This window comes from Arachis hypogaea, chromosome 5 (genome assembly GCF_003086295.3).
Source record: "Arachis hypogaea cultivar Tifrunner chromosome 5, arahy.Tifrunner.gnm2.J5K5, whole genome shotgun sequence".
Lineage (NCBI taxonomy): Eukaryota > Viridiplantae > Streptophyta > Magnoliopsida > Fabales > Fabaceae > Arachis > Arachis hypogaea.
In genome coordinates, this window is record NC_092040.1 from 47372480 (window position 1) to 47391521 (window position 19042).

Below are 19042 nucleotides of genomic sequence, written 5' to 3' on the forward strand. Positions count from 1 at the left end.
TCTAATGGAAGATCTTGTTTCATTCATGAAACTGAAAGTGGCTTTTGACAGATCAGAGATAATATTAGCTAAATTAGAAGTGTTTTGTTCTGAATTCTCTGTCTGTTGCTGAGAAGATGATGGATATGGCTTACTATTGCTCATCCTATTGCGTCCACCATTGTTAAAGCCTTGTTGAGACTTTTGTTGATCCTTCCAGGAGAAATTTGGGTGATTTCTCCATGATGGATTATAGGTGTTTCCATAAGGTTCACCCATGTAATTGACCTCTGCCATGGCAGGGTTCTCAGGATCATAAGCTTCTTCAGAAGCTACCTCTCTAGTACTGTTGGATGCAAGTTGCAATCCATTCAGATTTTGAGAGATTATGTTGACCTGTTGAGTCAACATTTTGTTCTGAGCCAATATGGCATTCAGAGCATCAATTTCAAGAACTCCTTTCTTCTGAGGTATCCCATTATTTACGGAATTCCTCTCAGAGGTATACATGAACTGGTTGTTTGCAACCATGTCAATGAGTTCTTGAGCCTCTTCAGGCGTTTTCTTTAGGTGAATAGATCCACCTGCAGAGTGGTCCAGTGACATTTTCGAAAATTCAGAGAGACCATAATAGAAGATATCTAATAGGGTCCATTCTGAAAACATGTCAGATGGACATCTTTTGGTCAACTGCTTGTATCTTTCCCAAGCTTCATAGAGGGATTCACCATCTTTTTGTTTGAAGGTTTGAACATCCACTCTCAGCTTGCTCAGCTTTTGAGGAGGAAAGAATTTATCCAAGAAGGCAGTGACCAGCTTATCCCAGGAGTCCAGGCTATCCTTAGGTTGTGAATCCAACCATATTCTAGCTCTGTCTCTTACAGCAAAAGGGAAAAGCATGAGTCTATAGACTTCAGGATCAACTCCATTCGTCTTTACAGTCTCACAGATCTGCAAGAACTCAGTTAAAAACTGATAAGGATCTTCAGATGGAAGTCCATAAAACTTGCAGTTTTGTTGCATTAAAGCAACTAGTTGAGGCTTCAGCTCAAAGTTATTGGCTCCAATGGCAGGAATGGAGATGCTTCTTCCATCAAACTTGGATGTTGGCTTTGTGAAGTCACCAAGCATTCTCCTTGCATTATTATTATTATTATTTTCGGCTGCCATGTCCTTCTCTTGTTCGAAAATTTCTGAAAGGTTGTTTCTGGATTGTTGTAATTTAGCTTCTCTTAATTTTCTCTTCAGAGTCCTTTCAGGTTCTGGATCAATTTCAACAAGAGTGCCCTTTTTCCCTGTTCCTACTCATATGAAAGAGAAGAAAACAAGGAAAGAAAGAGGAATCTTCTATGTCACAGTATAGAGATTCCCTTATGTTAGTAGAAGAAGAAAGGGGTTAGAAGAATGGAGATGGGGATTCGGATTTTTGGATGAAGAGAGGTGAAGAGAAGTGTTAGTAATTAAATAATTAAATAGAAGAAGAAAAGAGAAGGAAGATTTCGAAAATAATTTTTGAAAAAGAGGTTAGTAATTTTCGAAAATCAAAGACAAAATATAATTAAAATTAAAATTTAAAACAAAAAGAATTTTTGAAAAAGAGAGGGAGAATTTTCGAAAATTAGAGAGGGAAAAGTAGTTAGGTGGTTTTGAAAAAGATAAGAAACAAACAAAAAGTTAGTTAGTTGATTGAAAAAGATTTGAAATCAAATTTTGAAAAAGATAAGAGGATAAGAAGTTAGATAAGATATTTTGAAATCAAATTTTGAAAAAGATAAAATTTTTGAAAAGATAAGATAAAAGATAAAAAGATAAGATAAAATTGTAATAAAAAGATATTTTGAAAAAGATTTAATTTTTTAAAAAGACTCAACTAACAAGAAACTACAAGATAAGATTTTAGAACTTAAAGATTGAACCTTTCTTAACAAGAAAGTAACAAACTTCAAATTTTTGAACCAATCACATTAATTGTTAGCTAATTTTCGAAAATTTGATATAAAGATAAGAAAAAGATTTTGAAAATATTTTGAAAAAGATTTTTGAAATTTTCGAAATTTATAAAAAAATGAAAAAGATATGATTTTTGAAAAAGATTTTGAAAAGATAAGATTTTTAAAATTGAAATTTTGACTTGACTTGTAGGAAACAACTAATTTTAAAAATTTTTGGCCAAGTCAACCCAAAATTTCGAAAATTTGGAGGAAAATAAGGAAAAGATATTTTTTTGATTTTTTGAATTTTTAATTATGAAAGAGAAAAACAACAAAAATATTCAATGCATGAAATTTTTAGATCAAAACAATGAATGCATGCAAGAATGCTATGAATGTCAAGATGAACACCAAGAACACTTTGAAGATCATGATGAACATCAAGAACATAATTTTGAAAAATTTTTAATGCAAAGAAAACATGCAAGACACCAAACTTAGAAATCTTTAATGCATGGAAAATATGAATGCAAAAGTGCACATGAAAAACAACAAACAACATAAAACAAGAAATCATCAAGATCAAACAAGAAGACTTGTCAAGAACAACTTGAAGATCATGAAGAACACTATGAATGCATGAAATTTTCGAAAAAAAATGCAAGAAAAATTTTAAAAGCATGCAGTTGACACCAAACTTAAAAATTAACACAAGACTCAAACAAGAAACGCAAAATATTTTTGGTTTTTATGATTTTATGATTTTTTTGTATTTTTATTATTTTTTTTTTGAAAATATTTTTGGAAAAACGAAAAATAAAAGAAAAAAAATTTTGAAAAAGATTTTTTTGAAAAGAAAATTACCTAATCTGAGCAACAAGATGAACCGTCAGTTGTCCATAGTCGAACAATCCCCGGCAACGGCGCCAAAAACTTGGTGGACGAAATTGTGATAAAAGAGTTTCAGGCACTGTTAGAGAAGCTCACAACTCCGTTCAACTAACCAGCAAGTGTACTGGGTCGTCCAAGTAATAAACCTTACGTGAGTAAGGGTCGATCCCACAGAGATTGTTGGTATGAAGCAAGCTATGGTCACCTTGTAAATCTCAGTTAGGCAGATTAAATTGGTTTATGGGTTTCGAAAATAGAAATAAGAAAATAAATAATAAAAGGGATAGAACACTTATGCAGATTCATTGGTGGAAATTTCAGATAAGCGAATGGAGATACTGTATGGCTCAAGGACGCCTGCTTTCCCACTTCTTCAACTCAATCCTTCTTACTCCTTTCCATGGCAAGCTGTATATAGGGGTTCACCATCAGCGGTGGCTACTTTCAATCCTCTCGGGAAAATGATCCTATGCGGCTGTCACTCGCACGGCTAATCGTCTGGAGGCATCACCCATGGTTGATGGCTACATCCCATCCTCGCAGTGAAAACTACGCTCACGCGCTCTGTCACAGCACGGCTAATCACTGGTTGGTTCCCGCTCCTACTGGAATAGAATCCCTTGATCCTTTTGCGTCTGTCACTAACGCCCAGCACTTGCGAGTCTGAAGCACGTCACAGTCATTCATTACCGGAATCCTACTCGGAATACCACAGACAAGGTTAGACTTTCCGGATTCCCAGGATCCTACTCGGAATACCACAGACAAGGTGAGACTTTCCGGATCCTCATAAATGCCGCCATCTATCTAGCTTATACCACGAAGATTCTGTTGGGGAATCTAAGAGATACACATTCAAGCTCGGTTGCATGTAGAACGGAAGTGGTTGTCAATCACGTGCGTTCATAAGTGAGAATGATAATGATCGTCACTTTCATCATTACACTCATCATGTTCTTGGGTACGAATGAATATCTTGGAATAAGAATAAGAGAGATTTGAATCAAAGAAAATAGAATTGCATTAATACTTGAGGTACAGCAGAGCTCCACACCCTTAATCTATGGTGTGCAGAAACTCCACCGTTGAAAATACATAAGTAAAAGAGGTTCAGGCATGGCCGAATGGCCAGCCCTCTCCATGATCAAAAGACCGAATGATCAAAGACTACAAAGTCAAAAGATTAAACTGTCAAAAGATGTCTAATACAATAGTAACTTATCCTATTTATACTTAGACTAGCTACTAGGGTTTACATGAGTAAGTATTTGATGCATAAATCCACTTTCGGGGCCCACTTGGTGTATGCTTGGGCTGAGCTTGATCAATCCACGAGCTGAGGCTTCTCTTGGAGTTGAACTCCGAGTTATGACGTGTTTTGGGCGTTCAACTCCGGATCATGACGTTTTTCTGGCGTTTAACTCTAGACAGCAGCATGTACTTGGCGTTCAACGCCAAGTTACGTCGTCAATTTCCGAATAAAGTATGGACTATTATATATTTCTGGAAAGCTCTGAATGTCTACTTTCCAACGCCGTTGAGAGCGCGCCAATTGGAGTTCTGTAGCTCTAGAAAATCCATTTCGAGTGCAGGGAGGTCAGATTCCAACAGCATCAGCAGTCCTTTTGTCAGCCTTCTTCAGAGTTTTGCTCAAGTCCCTCAATTTCAGCCAGAATTTACCTGAAATCACAGAAAAATACACAAACTCATAGTAAAGTCCAGAAATGTGAATTTAACATAAAAACTAATGAAAACATCCCTAAAAGTAGCTTAAACTTACTAAAAACTACCTAAAAACAATGCCAAAAAGCGTATAAATTATCCGCTCATCACAACACCAAACTTAAATTGTTGCTTGTCCCCAAGCAACTGAAAATCAAATAGGATAAAAGAAGAGAATATACTATAAATTCCAGAATATCAATGAATGTTAATTATAATTAGATGAGCGGGACTTGTAGCTTTTCGCTTCTGAACAGTTTTGGCATCTCACTTTTTCCTTTGAAGTTCAGAGTGATTGGCATCTCTGGGAACTTAGAATTTTGGATAGTGTTATTGACTTTCCTAGTTAAGCATGTTGATTCTTGAACACAGCTACTTATGAGTCTTGGCCGTGGCCCTAAGCACTTTGTTTTCCAGTATTACCACCGGATACATAAATGCCACAGACACATGACTGGGTGAACCTTTTCAGATTGTGACTCAGCTTTGCTAGAGTCCCCAATTAGTGGTGTCCAGAGCTCTTAAGCACACTCGTTTTTGCTTTGGATCACGACTTTAACCACTCAGTCTCAAGCTTTTCACTTGGACCTTCATGACACAAGCACATGGTTAGGGACAGCTTGATTTAGCCGCTTAGGCCTGGATTTAATTTCCTTGGGCCCTCCTATCCATTGATGCTCAAAGCCTTGGATCCTTTTTACCCTTGCTAGTATCAAACGGTTGCGTTGAAAAGAGGTTTCATTAGTCAAAGTGGCATGGAGTCGAGGCGGTGTTGAGGAACACACTTGGGAACTTGAGTCAGAGATGCGAACGGATTATCCGCATTTATTCTCAGGTAATTGCATTTGAATTTTGTGGGCGAAATTCCCAATTAGGTGGGTAGAATGTAAAACCCAGTTAATTAACGGCTAATTAACCCATAAATGAGAATTTATTCTAGAAAGCCTAAAATGTGATTTTTATGGCTAAATGTGATAGAGGAGACTGAGACGAGAATTTCGGTACCAATTTTATAGAATTCGGACCAAGATTGGACCGAACGGGCCAAACCGGGCCAATTGGACCTAAAGTGGGCCCTTGGCCCAACATAACTAAACCAAAACCCTAGTTTTCAGCACTCTCTCTCTCCTCACACAACACCAAACACGCTAAAAAAGAGAGGAAATGGGGGAAGAACTCTCTCTCAAACCTCTATCTCTCTCTTGATCTTCAAACCACCATAACTTTTGATCTAGAGCTCCGATTGCCGCTCTGTTTGCGGCCACGCGTTCACCGCGGAGAGCTCTACAAAACCCATACAATCAATCTTAAGGTAAGACACAAGCTTCTGTTCGAAATTCCAGCCCTTATTTTCGAGTTTCATGGGTAAAATGTTGAGATTTTGGGTTCTTTGATGTTATAGGACCCAACTCTCTTGAAGGAGAAGGTTAATCTTGTCTCCTTGGACCTTGGGTGTGGTAAGATTCTCAACCCTAGTGTAATTTGTGATTTTATGATGTTTGGGTTTTGAGATGTTGTGTATGGGTATGATGGTTGTGGCTTAGGTTGTGTGTGTGTGGATATTGGAGCTTGATTGGTGATTTTGAAAAGCTTGGAAAAGGTTTGGTGGTGAAAAAATTTGTTCTTGGAGGTGTTGAGGCCTTGAGAGCTTGTGGATAGGTGATTTGGAAGTGCTCCGGTGGAGCTTGGGAAAAATCGGCTAAGGTATGGTTTCGGTTTCCCGTATCTAATATGTAATGTGGTAGGAAATACTTAGGCTAGAGGCCCTAAGATAGGCATTGAATGGTTGATGTTGATTAATGATTGAGATATATGATGTGGTCATATATGTGATGATGATTAATGATGCCTTGGTGGTATGATGCATGAGAAATATGCATGTTGTGATATATGCTTGATGATTGGTTATGGTTGAATTGTGGGTTGAACCATGTTTATGGTGAGTATGATGTTGATTGTGTACAATAATGAATTATTGGGATTGGTGTTATTGGATTTGGCATGAGGAAGAGTATATGATATGTCAATATGTTTGAGTTTGAGCCACTTGGGTGAAGTAGGTTAAAATGATGAGATAGTGATTTTGTAATTTGTGGTAAAGTGTCAATGTGTGAGTTGAGGAGGCTTGATGTTAAAATTGATGTATTTTGATTGATTTCAAAGGAAAGGGATGAGAATGGCATGTTTTGATTGATTTTGAAAAGAGTTGGAAATGACTTGTTTTGAAAATGGCACCTTGTGGTTTTTATGAAAAACATGGCTTTTGGGCATATTTTGGTGGGACATAACTTGGACTACGGATCTCTGTTTTGTGCCAAATCTATTTAGAAATGAAATTGGATCCAGTATGTCCATGCCGTTCGAAGAACGGGTGAAAAACGATTTAAAATGAGAAAGTTATGTCCGTTGGAAGATTGGGGTTCAAATTGGTAAATTCTGCAGCTTTTAACTTAGAAAATTTTTAGCAGAATGACCCCTTGCGCGTGGGCGCACTTGGCGCGTGCGCGCCGTTCTTCCCGAAAATGCCATCCACGCGTGAGCGTGATGTGTGCGGGCGCGCCGATTGTGCTGCACCCAATGCCCAGCCATTTTCCAGAGAGTTATGCCAGAACTGTGCCAGTGTTGTGCCTGGGGCACGAGAACACCCACGCGTACGCGTGGTTGACGCGTACGCGTCGATTGGCAAATTTTTAATCCACGCGTTAGCGTGCATGACGCTTGCGCGTCGATGAAGTTTTTGAGGCCATCCACGCGTGCGCGTGGAGTGCGCGTACGCGCGGACCTGTTTTCATCCCAAAGTTGATTTTTGAGTTTTAAAAGCCAAATCTCATACTTCTAAGCCTCCGATCTCACCACTTATATCTTAAATCATTATGATATGCCTAGCTATTAGAAAAGGGCTAGTGAATGAGGTAACTTGCGAGTGAAGCAAGGGGAAAAATGAATAATCAATGAGGATCATTGATGATTATGTGAGATGGGGAGGATGGTGGTGGAAGTGCTTGTTATGCCATTGGCCGAAGGGCCGTAATTGTTTATGAATTGGCTGGTTCTGGATTGAACCGTGAGCCGGAATAGCTGTGTATGCTATGAATATTGGCTGGTTATGGATTTAACCGTGAGCCGGATGGCTGATATGGATGTTGATCCATGGATGAGAATTCATGCATGTTTATGCTGAATTATTGATAATTGTGATTTGCACTTCCACTATCTGAGATACGAGTTTCCCTGGGTAGTAACAGTGGCTAGCCACCACGTGCTCCAGGTTGAGACTTGATACTCTGTTGACCCTATGTCGTAAGTGTGGCCGGGCACTGTGAAAGACCCGGATGAGCTCGCCCCCGTATATATTCACCAGTGAGGGTGATGGATATAGATCATGATTATGATCAAGTTTATGACGAGTATAACTCGAGTTGGGGATGCATGACAGAGGGACAGTCCAATGGTTAGCGACCAGGACTTGTCGGGTTGGCTCTATAACCGACAAGATGATATCATCAGCCACTAGGGACAGGCATTCATCATATGCATACTATATGAATTGTTTGAGATTGCCTATTTGACTGCATAATACTTGCTAATTGTCTAAATGCCTTAACTGTTCCTATTTGCATATTCTTCGTTTGATATAACTGTGTTTGCTACTTTATACTCCTGCTGGTGGTTGGGAGGTCTGAAGGAATTGGAAAGGGAAGTATTAGTTAGACTGAAGAATCTTTAGTCAGATGCCCTTATGGTTTAGCTTGTTTATAAGCGTTGATATTATCTGGAGGAAGTTCTAGGATTGCCTTTGGCTTTCCTCCATTATTATGTATTATATATGTGGAAGCTGTTACCATGCTGAGGACCTCTGGTTCTCACCCATGCGGATTTTGTGGTTTTCAGATGCAGGACGTGAGGTTTCTCGCTGAGGCATGCTGGAGACTTCTAGATTTGCGAAGATCCTTTGTTCTCGGGGCTATGTTTTGGTTTATATGTTTTGCTTAGATACTTTTATCTCCATTAAATAATACAAACTGTGATGACTCCTCTTATGGGAGATTTTGGAGAATAGGTTTTATGTATTTGTGTCCCTTTGGGTTTCCTTTGGGGTTTTCCTTATTTTATCATATGTATATATTGTTATGCTCGGACCGGTTATCTTCGCAGCCGGATCTTGAGTCTTGATATTCCTGTTTTTGACACTCCTTTGTATATATATAATCTCGCGTTGGTTATCCTTGTTCGTTACGTTATCGATCGGAGTGTTGCGCTTTAAGGTTGCGGTTTTTGTTTACCCCTTTTTCTACAAAGGCTCCTAGTTATAATCAATCATTCATACTACTATACGTACTAAATTTTTATTTTAGAGGTCGTAATACCTTACCATCTCTGAATTATGACTTAAGCATAAGACTCTGTATGGTAAGGTGTTACAGGTATTGTTCGAGAACTCGAGTTTAGTTAACTAGAGTTTTAAACTGAAACACTTATTTTCTAATCTTTATAAATGAGCCCCTAAATATTATAATTCACATGGCACACACATAATTTATAAAATTTAAAATTTCACATTTAATTCCCTAAACGAGCAAACTACAATTCTTGCAAAGCTTAGGAGTCAAGATATAATTATTTCTGTACTAGTCATAATGTTCAAAATTTTTTAACAATTATATTTTACCCCTTTTATGTTAATTATCATTTCTAAATAAATTAAAATAGTAAAATATTAATTTTCAAGAGACGAAATTCTAAAATTTATCTAAAATTAGTCCTCCTAATGGTCCTTTAGGTTTGTGATCACAAGCTTCTTCTCATATACAATTTAGGACTTTTCTAGGTTATTGCGGTTTTAGAATATTTCTTTTTTTAATTAGAAATCGTTCTTAATATAATGAACAAACTTATAGGATACACAACAAAAAGGTTTTGTTTTTAGCTTTTTCTCAGTTATTATCTCAATATATCCCAAGTTAGTTTTCAAAAAATATTATTTTTGACCATCAAACATTATTTTTAAATTCTTAGTGCCATTAGTCATCTTTTCTAAATGATTTAAAAAGCTTATTAGTATAAAATCTTCTTATCATTACAACTAGAAAATAGGTTAATATAGATAGATTTACAGACAGATTTAGTTGATATTACAGACGAATTTTTGGTTACCGATGAAATTACCGACAGATTTTGTCTCTCTGTAAAAGCCTCGTCGAAAATTATTTACCAACGGATTTTTTTCCGTCGAAAAATTACCGACGAATTTTTACTAGTTACCGACGAATTTTTCCTCTGTAAATTCTCCATCCATTTCCCCAAGCCGATGAACTTTCCGACAAATTTTCCGTCTGTAATTAAAGACGGATTTTCCGATGAATTTTTCGTCTGTAATTACAGACAAATTTTCCGACGAATTTTCTGTCTGTAATTACAGACGGATTTTCCGTCTGTAATTACAAACAGATTTTTCGACAGATTTTTCGTCTGTAATTTAAACCTTAGAAAATCATCTCACACTCTTATTATAGACAGAAAATCTGTTTGTAAATCTGTCAGTAAACTAAAATAGATTTTTTTTATTTTTTCAATTACAAAATAAAATTATTTTCATACAAAATAAATATAAATTTAGTACAAATTTTTATCTAATTTATATTCAAATATTTATAATATTACAAAAAATAAACAAATTCATCGTATTATAAAATTAAAAGAAAATTATTATAAACAAGCAAGTCAATATAATTCAAAACATAAACAAAATGTATTATCAACTATAATTCTCAGTATATTGTTCAACCATACTAAAATTTACACAATTTTACATATATTACAAAAAGATTAACTGAATTCTTTCTCAAAAAATGGACATGAATCAACATCCATCAACCATATGTGCATGAATTCTTCTTGAACCTGATAGGCTTGATTCAGAAGAGTTGATCACCAAAGGGAAAGTAATTTCCTGAGGGTGCTTTGTTTGACATGCCAGAGCCTTCAGCAGCAAAAACAAAAATAAGCATTGAAAAGAATTCTGTAAATGCTGCTCTAATTGCATCAGGCTGAGCAGCTTCTCCAGGAAACCCAATTGCAATTCTTTGGACTGCCATCAATTCATGTGGGAACAACAAAGGATCCACATCCTCTTCTGCCCAACTGTGGCACAGAATGAGAAAAAGATAATGTTAATACAATGATTGAAGTTTTACAATAGGAAAGAGCTAGATACAGATAGAGAGAGAGAGAGTGAGAGAGAGAGTAGCATACCCAGAAACACCATCAGCAATAGCAAGAACTCCCCCATTAACTGCAGTTAGGTGAAATTCTTATCAACATCACCTTGGAGAACCCATCAAAACTTAATGTCTTGCAAAAAAAAATATATTTACGTATAATTAATATGTACATATATGAATCACTAGAGCATCAAGTGCAAGCTTTTTGTAAGCCCTTTCAATTATTTTCTCTTCAATTGTATACTGTGAATTTTCATTTACAAGATATTAAGACCAACCAAAAGTATAAATTCAGTGCTTCAAATTGGTTGTTGTGCTAGAGTTGGATATATATCTTGTCGAATATTTATAGAAAATTTGTGCCAATACAAGTGAGATATCGCACTTACTAGATATACAGGCTTTTAGTTTATCTATAATGACTAATGCTGACAATGGCATTCATTCTAGATTAATATTAATAGGTTTTAAATCACATTCCCTTCAACTACAGATATATTAAAGTCACACTGAAGACACCAGCATGATGTTGCATACAGCAGGTCTAAATCTGGAAGTTAGTAGCACAACAAAGAATAAAATCAAATGCAGTAGAAACCCACCATCATAAAATGTATAGTCTTTGATCAATTAAGCAATCAAGAACTGTCATTGAGTTGTGGAAGAGAAGAGGCTTCAATTTACAACAATTATATGAACATGAAAATGCAGTGTCTGAAGAGAAAACAACATAAATGAATCAATTAAATAAATAAAAAAACACTAAGAATTGAAGTAGAAGATGATGATGGAGAAAGAAGAATACCTCTTCCCTATGTGTTGCTCTCTCAATAGCATCAAGGTTCCTTCTTGAAGAAGCATTCTTCCTTGCCACCACACAATCCACAGAAGCAGAAGCATGATCTGATGCGAGTCCAATTCCAGGGCCACACCATTACAATATTAATAACGATAATGATAATGCTAACTAAAGCAAAAGCAAAAATACCATCACAGCAACACAAAAGCTGTGCTTATCACTATGTTCTTATCACTTTTCTGTTTTATGATATTCCAAGTATTAAAGCAAAACCAAAAGCAGTCAAAGTGAGGTTCAATCAATTGAAAACGAAAAATACCACAACTATAAACAATTAATTAGAACAAAAAATAAGTCAACCATGAAATATCATTCTTACAAATTAGAACTAATTTACCTCTGTTGGAACGCAAATCAGTGAAGCAGCAATGCCCCCTATGGCACCTGCAGTCTAATAAAATTTAAAAACCCTGTGAGAGTTTTGTTTTACCTTGACAAAAGAAACATATCACAAAGAACTTATCATCGAGAAATGCATAAGAAATCAAATAAAGGAGGTATTGTAGTTACCAAATAAAGTGCGTAAGAAATCAAATGGCTTCTCCTCTCCCATGCTAACTGAAGCAAAAGGATTTCTCAGCCGCATGTTCTGTTTTCTCTTAGTGCAACCACAAGCAAAACCAAATTAGCAGTTCAAACAAAAAAGCAGAGCGCACTATGCAACATAACTATGTCAATATTGTATCACATTTTTCTTTTCTAAAGAAAGAACCCTTCTACACCAAGTGACCAAGCATAAGAAATATGAATTCAATCAGCATGAACCTACAATCGCATAAGCGCAATTAGGCATGGCCCTTGTTAGATTCACATCTAGACAGATACAAAATTATATAAAGAACTTTGTTTTGACATTCTTTTAAAATTTTGACCAATTATTAGAAATTGCAAGAAATGCAATGACCAATGAAAATGAACAATGTAAAGAAAAAGATCAAGAATACCATGTGATGTGACAACAAAAATTAAAAAAAGTAAAAGCATTAATAAGAGAGTTGTATATATAGGTATCATTGAATCAATGGATTTCTGGTTCATGCGATACTCCTTAAGCTTTTGAAGCTCTTGAGAGAAGTTCTACAAATACGGGAAGAAGGCACCTGAGGCTAAGATTGGAACACAGAGTCAGGTAGCAGTAGCAAAGCAAAAGCAGATAAGGTATTCAATCAATCAGTTCATAATTTCTTATAAATATAAATCAAGCTAGAGCATTAACAGCTTCTCATATCATATTATATTGTTCTAGTATGATTTTCAAATGAAAAAATATGCAATCCATGAATTACCTTTTTCAATGATTTGGAGTGCTTACAGCTAAAGAACCACACTCACCAATGCTTTTGCTCTGCATAAACAAAAAAAAGAACAAAACTTAGCTGCACAAATGAACCAATTAACCTTCTTAGATTTAACTACTATAATGACAGCAAAAGAACCACGTTCGACATTATTATATGAGGCTCAAACAATTATCATTTAAACTTCTCTAACTACTTATGAACTGAAGAATAAGAGAATAAGCAACATAAACAAAGAAGCACAAATGAATTTTGTTTATATGAGAAGCCAAACCTTGCTAGTAACCTTGTTCTTCGGGAACTTTACGGTACCTGCGGTTCTCTCATTCCACCAGTTCCCTTTCTTGCGGAATCCGTAAAACTTCGATTTTCTAAAATCAATTGGAAAAGAGTAATAACAATTAAAAGCACAGATTTATTGTAATATTCAAAATAAATGATTAAATGATGATCAAAGATTTCATGAACTGGTAATTATAGTTACCTCAAAAGCAGAACTGTAAAAGGCACAATAGAGCATTGCAGAACTGAAATAAAAAATTGCATACATGCATAAATGATCTAAACAAAAGAAGTATAATTTTGCAAGTAGTAATGAAGAAGCTAAAAGAAAAATTAGTAGTTTCAAAGACAAGTGAAAATTAATAGATAAAAAGCCACAGATTGAGGTACCTTAAAATAGCACTGAAGCCAGTTGAAAATATTTTCTTTGCCTACATCAAGAAAAGAGAAAATAGGTTTACCATTGAAAAATGAGGCACAAGATAAGAGTTGACTTTGTCAAAATGGAAATAGTCTTTGCATATTCGAGTGTCAAAAGCAAAGTGAAATATTGGTCAATCATTATTCCTTACTAACATCTGAAGAAGATGACGAGCATTCCTCATATGAATATGTCTTTTTTTCCACTCCTTGATCTTGATCTGTTCCTAGAACTCAAAAGCTGTTCCAAGAATTCTTCCCTTTTCCCTTCAACACTATAGACAACACCATATTATATTGTCTTCCTTTATCGTTACTACTAGCTTTTAGGGCATTTGTTTTGATTGAAGTAGATTTGCATGAAATCTAACCTCCAAGCGAAAGGAACGAAAGCATATATGCATAAATATCATCAATCACCATTATCAAATCGTAGAACAAAAGCAACAAAAGGAACGAAACGCTGAATGAACTAACCTCCAAGCGAAGAAAAATGGAGGGCTTTAGTTTTGGTTAATTAGCGGATTAAAAATCTAACCTCTAAGGGACGATGACGAAGGGAGCAGATGCGACGAGAGTGGCGGCGGAGGGGGCTCGTGCGACGCGAGCGGCGGCAGCAGCGGCAAAAGATGCTCGTGCAACGGAGAGAAAAAGCATCTCGTTGACGGAGAGAGGGAGAAGCTTGTTAGATTTGTGTGGAGTGTGAATGGAGCCGCCGGCTCTGAGCTCAAGAGAAACGTCAAAAGGAGGACGGTAGCACCGCCGGCGAGGGGAGCGGAGGAGCACAGTTTTATATTGCAAAATAAGAAGGAGAGAAGAAGAAACTCGTGCGATGGAGCTCTCACTTGTGTGGGGTGTGGATGGAGCTCGAGAAGATAGGGTTGAGTTAGGATTATCTCAATGTTTCGGCAGAAAATTTTAAATTACAGACAAATTTTCTGTCTGTAATAATTTAATAAAACGCAGCATTTTTGTCTATTTAATTACAGATGGATTTTTCGTCTGTAACCATTTTTCACGGAAAAAATTAATTTTTTCGACAGAATTATCGACGGATTCTTTTTTTCGTCTGTAATTTATGCTAATTCACTTTTTTTGTTTTCCGACAAAAAATCTCTCTGAAATTTCCTCTATATTTTCGTGGGATAAAATCCGTCGGAAATATCTGTCTGTAATAACTAGCTTTAGTAGTGCATCAATCCAATTTTTTTAGGAAGATTTTTCTAGAAAAATCCAATCTGAGTACGTGTAACATTCCAACTTTTAGTATGTCATGTTGCAATCATAACTGTACTAATCTCCAAGAGTTATCAACCGGTCAACCTATGAAACTCAGTATATATATATGAGCCTGTTGTACTACGGTGAACGATCATAAGGTCGAGAAAGAGTACCATCGTGCGTTACAAGATGGATAAAAAGAAAGATTTATAATATATGAGTAAATGATACAATATTAGTCCATTAACTTTCATATCATACATTTAGTGCCGCAAAGAATTACAACATGAAGAAGCCCTAGACTAGAACTTGAGTTAGCTACGCAGTAAGATCTTGTCCCTCAAACCAAATGCTAACCAAGAGTGTAGAAAAGATTTGAGTCTTAGGAATGTCACATCATCCGTGACTGTTTAGTATTTCCCATACTCGCTTATAGGTAGTTTAGCCGTAAAAAGTCTTTATTTCTTGAGTGTTGAAACTTCTTCCGCTCCTAGACCTTTAGAATAGGTTTCTGGAAAAGAAGTTCTTCGAGGAAACTCTCTAGTGCCAACCATGGATCCGATGCCACATATGATTCTATTATTACTTCCGATAGGCAGAAACGAGATCCCTCCTGCTACCCAAAAGGGTAGACCAAAAGCACTGAAATGAATATGAGAAATGTGGCCTACCTATAGCCTATAGCTATAGAAGGAATCTTTCGTTACTAGAACCCCTTACTAGTGACTGTAAGCAAAATGTATTTAGTGAATGCCTGGTCCTCTCGAACCAGATAAACACTAACCTGGGGATACTGAGTTCAATATTTTTATGTATAGCTCTATAATCTCTATCTAAATGACTAAGTCTTCCAGTGGTCTCTCTCCTACCCAAAACCATCCCTTCCAGTGTTAGCACACTAGATCCCAATCTTTTTTGCAGTTCTTAGAGAACCAAAACACCGCATGTTGCAAGCTATTTTAGCTTGTCCCAACCAACCCCTTCTATCAATCAATGCACACAAATATGCTTGCTTGGACAGACACAAACATATGCTTGCCCCTATACCTTCCTATGCCGGAAACCACTATGTCTCTATAGAGGTTCTTAGTCTATATGCCAATACTAGCAACTGAGAAGGAGACAGATTCCGTTAGACCACTAAGTGAAAAAAATGAAATTGTTGCTTTACTTTAGATCTTTCGCTAAAGACGAGCTATTTTTTATCCCGAGATCAGAATTAGAAGGAAAGGCCAGACAGAAGAAGGAAAAATTCTTGATGATAGCAATCCTTTCACAAGCCCAATCTTACTTTCTCTTTTCACAAGCAACAGCAGAAGAAAGGGCAAAGAAGCGGCATTCAAGGATTTCCTCAAGCCTACTTAGAGAGAGGGGGATGTGAGACTGAGCTGGTAAAAATCCCTCGTAAGATGGTGACTTTCGCCTTTTGTGTGTTGACGATTCTTTAGGTATGGTTATAGAAATGATCCCTACCAGCATATCTAGTTCAGGATGATCCCGGATATATGTTTCAGATTCAAAAAGGATGTTAAATAACCCAGCTTATGATGACAAAAGGCGGGAAGTGCAAAATCCTGTATTATTGTTCACGATTTGCTCCCTCTATAGGTACCAAATCTCAAACAAAGCTCTTATTAAATGGTAGCCCCAGGCTGATGTCGTAACATCTGTAGGGAAATTGACGCATCTCCCACTTACCAAAGCTTATGACTAGTGAAAAATCTCCAAACACATCCAGCTCTTCAATACCTATATAAACTGCTACTTTCAGTCTGGTAACACAGCAACGTTATTCGAACAGTCGAACTTCAGCTTCACTGCAATGGGGATGTGAGCACCAGGGGTGAGACCGGAACTTCCCCTATTCCGACCTTCTGATTTGATGCACCGTCGAAAAGAATATTCCAGCCTGCTTTTTCTTCTTCGTCAGGGTACCTCATGGGTTCGTAGGCAGGCAACAGATGTTCTCCCAAGTGATCCACAATCGCAATGCCTTTGATTAGCTTAGAACTTCTCCTTAGAATAAAAAAGTTTGATCTATTGGATTCTAATACTTTCACTGCATCAGTTTAATCAGATGTGTCTAGGAATGTCTCTCAAAATTCTGAACTGGTCCACTAACTACTTTATAGGCCAGGGGATGGTTGTGGCTCTGGCTGTAACTGGGACAAAGGGTCTAAAGGAGACTCCAATTCAAAAGAGGATGGATGGTGAGGTCCTTCAGGTTGCAATGCAGCGAGAGAAAACTCATATGGTGAATCCGGATAGAAGGAATGAGTAAGGAGCGAAAAACAGAAAGGTTGGTCGTGAAGGGTGCACACACGAATACGAATTCCATCCTAGATGAATGTGATTTCGACGTCTATGTTCTTTTAGGTGTACAGTTCCAACAACTCTTGATGCACGAAAACTTGTCTCTCAACAAATTTCCATTCGACAAGTATACCGAATTTGTCGTCAAGTAAAAACTCACAATAGAGTGAGGTCGAATCCACAGGGATTAACGGATTAAGCAATCAATGGTTAATTGATTATCCTAGTTAGAAGAATCATTAAGGAGTGATATGTAACAAGGAAATGTAAATGGCATAAAAGTAAAGAAAGCAATAAAGTGCAGAAAAGTAAAATGGCAAGAAAAGTAAATGTAAGAACTAAAAATAAAATGAACATTGGGATCAAGAGATATTGCAATTCTCAGATCAAGTTCATTCTCATCTCTTCCTCAATCAATGCATTCATTGATCTCCTTGGCAATCTTAAGTGATTGGATCCTAATTCCTTGGCAATCCAATCTCTCTAAGCTTGAACAATTACCCAATTCCTTGATTTAATTGCTCATGGGAAGAGATGAAGTGTGGTCACTGATTATACCACATGTATTTCCAAATCAAAGTGTTGGAAGGATTACATGTCACTATATCCACCCAAACCCCCATTTGGTCCAACATTAGAAAGCATTTCTAGCATGATCTCCTCATCCCTTTTCCAAGGCTTAGAGGAGATCCAATTATGGAGAGTTTCTTTTCCAAGACAACTAACCAATTGGATGAAGATCGAAAGCTTTCTAGTAAAATCAAGAAGAAAGAAAGAGGAAGAAGAATAGAAACTATAATTGATCTATTGAATCACAATAGAGCTCTCTAACCCAATGAAAAAAGTTAGTTGATCATTGCTCTACCAAAATAGAAAAGAAAGAAAGTGCAGAAAAGTAAAGATGAAGATTAAAACTAAAATTGAAACTTCAAAATTCATAAATGAAAAGTACAAAGAAAAGAAAGAAAAGGAAAAGTGTGTGAGGGGAGGGAGTCCGAAGACCCCTCTTCAATCCCCCATTTCCAGCCTCCTTTCAAAGTAAAAACTAAGGCCTTTATATAGGCTCTCCTAAATTACAAAATGAAATTAAAAGCAAATTACAATTAAATGAAAAGTCCTACTCTAGATACTTCTTGTGGCCTTTGATTGGTTGAGACTTGTGGTGGACGAAATTGTGATCACTATTCTTTAAGTTGTATGAAATTATTATTGTGACACCAGTTGAATTCACAACTCCGTTCAACTAACCAGCAAGTGTACTGGGTCGTCCAAGTAATAAACCTTACGTGAGTAAGGGTCGATCCCACAGAGATTGTTGGTATAAAGCAAGCTATGGTCACCTTGTAAATCTCAGTTAGGCAGATTAGATCTGTTTATGGGTTTTCGAAAATAAAGATAAGAAAATAGAAATAATAAAAGGGATAGAGTACTCATGCAGATTCATTGGTGGGAATTTCAGATAAGCGAATGGAGATACTGTATGGCTCAAGGACGCCTGCTCTCCCACTGCTTCAACTCAATCCTTCTTACTCCTTTCCATGGCAAGCTGTATGTAGGGCATCACCGTTGTCAATGGCTATATCCCATCCTCTCAGTGAAAATGTTCCTATGCTCTGTCACAGCACGGCTAATCATCTGTCGGTTCTCAATCAGGTTGGAATAGAATCCCTTGATTCTTTTGCGCTTGTCATCACGCCCAGCCTTCAGGAGTTTGAAGCTCGTCACAGTCATTCAATCACAGAATCCTACTCGGAATACCATAGACAAGGTTTAGACTTTCCGGACCCTCATGAATACCGCCATCTATCTAACTTATACCACGAAGATTCTGTTGGGGAATCTAAGAGATACACATTCAAGCTCTGTTGCATGTAGAACGGAAGTGGTTGTCAATCACGTGCGTTC

At 36.8% G+C, this 19042-nt stretch overlaps 1 non-coding gene across 1 annotated transcript; it reads left to right on the forward strand.

The window, feature by feature from the left end:
• The first annotated feature begins 643 nt into the window (after positions 1 to 643).
• LOC112805026 (small nucleolar RNA R71) lies at positions 644 to 747 on the forward strand. The gene has a single exon (XR_003203640.1). It is a non-coding gene; the product is annotated as a small nucleolar RNA R71 (small nucleolar RNA).
• The last annotated feature ends 18295 nt before the right edge of the window (positions 748 to 19042 follow it).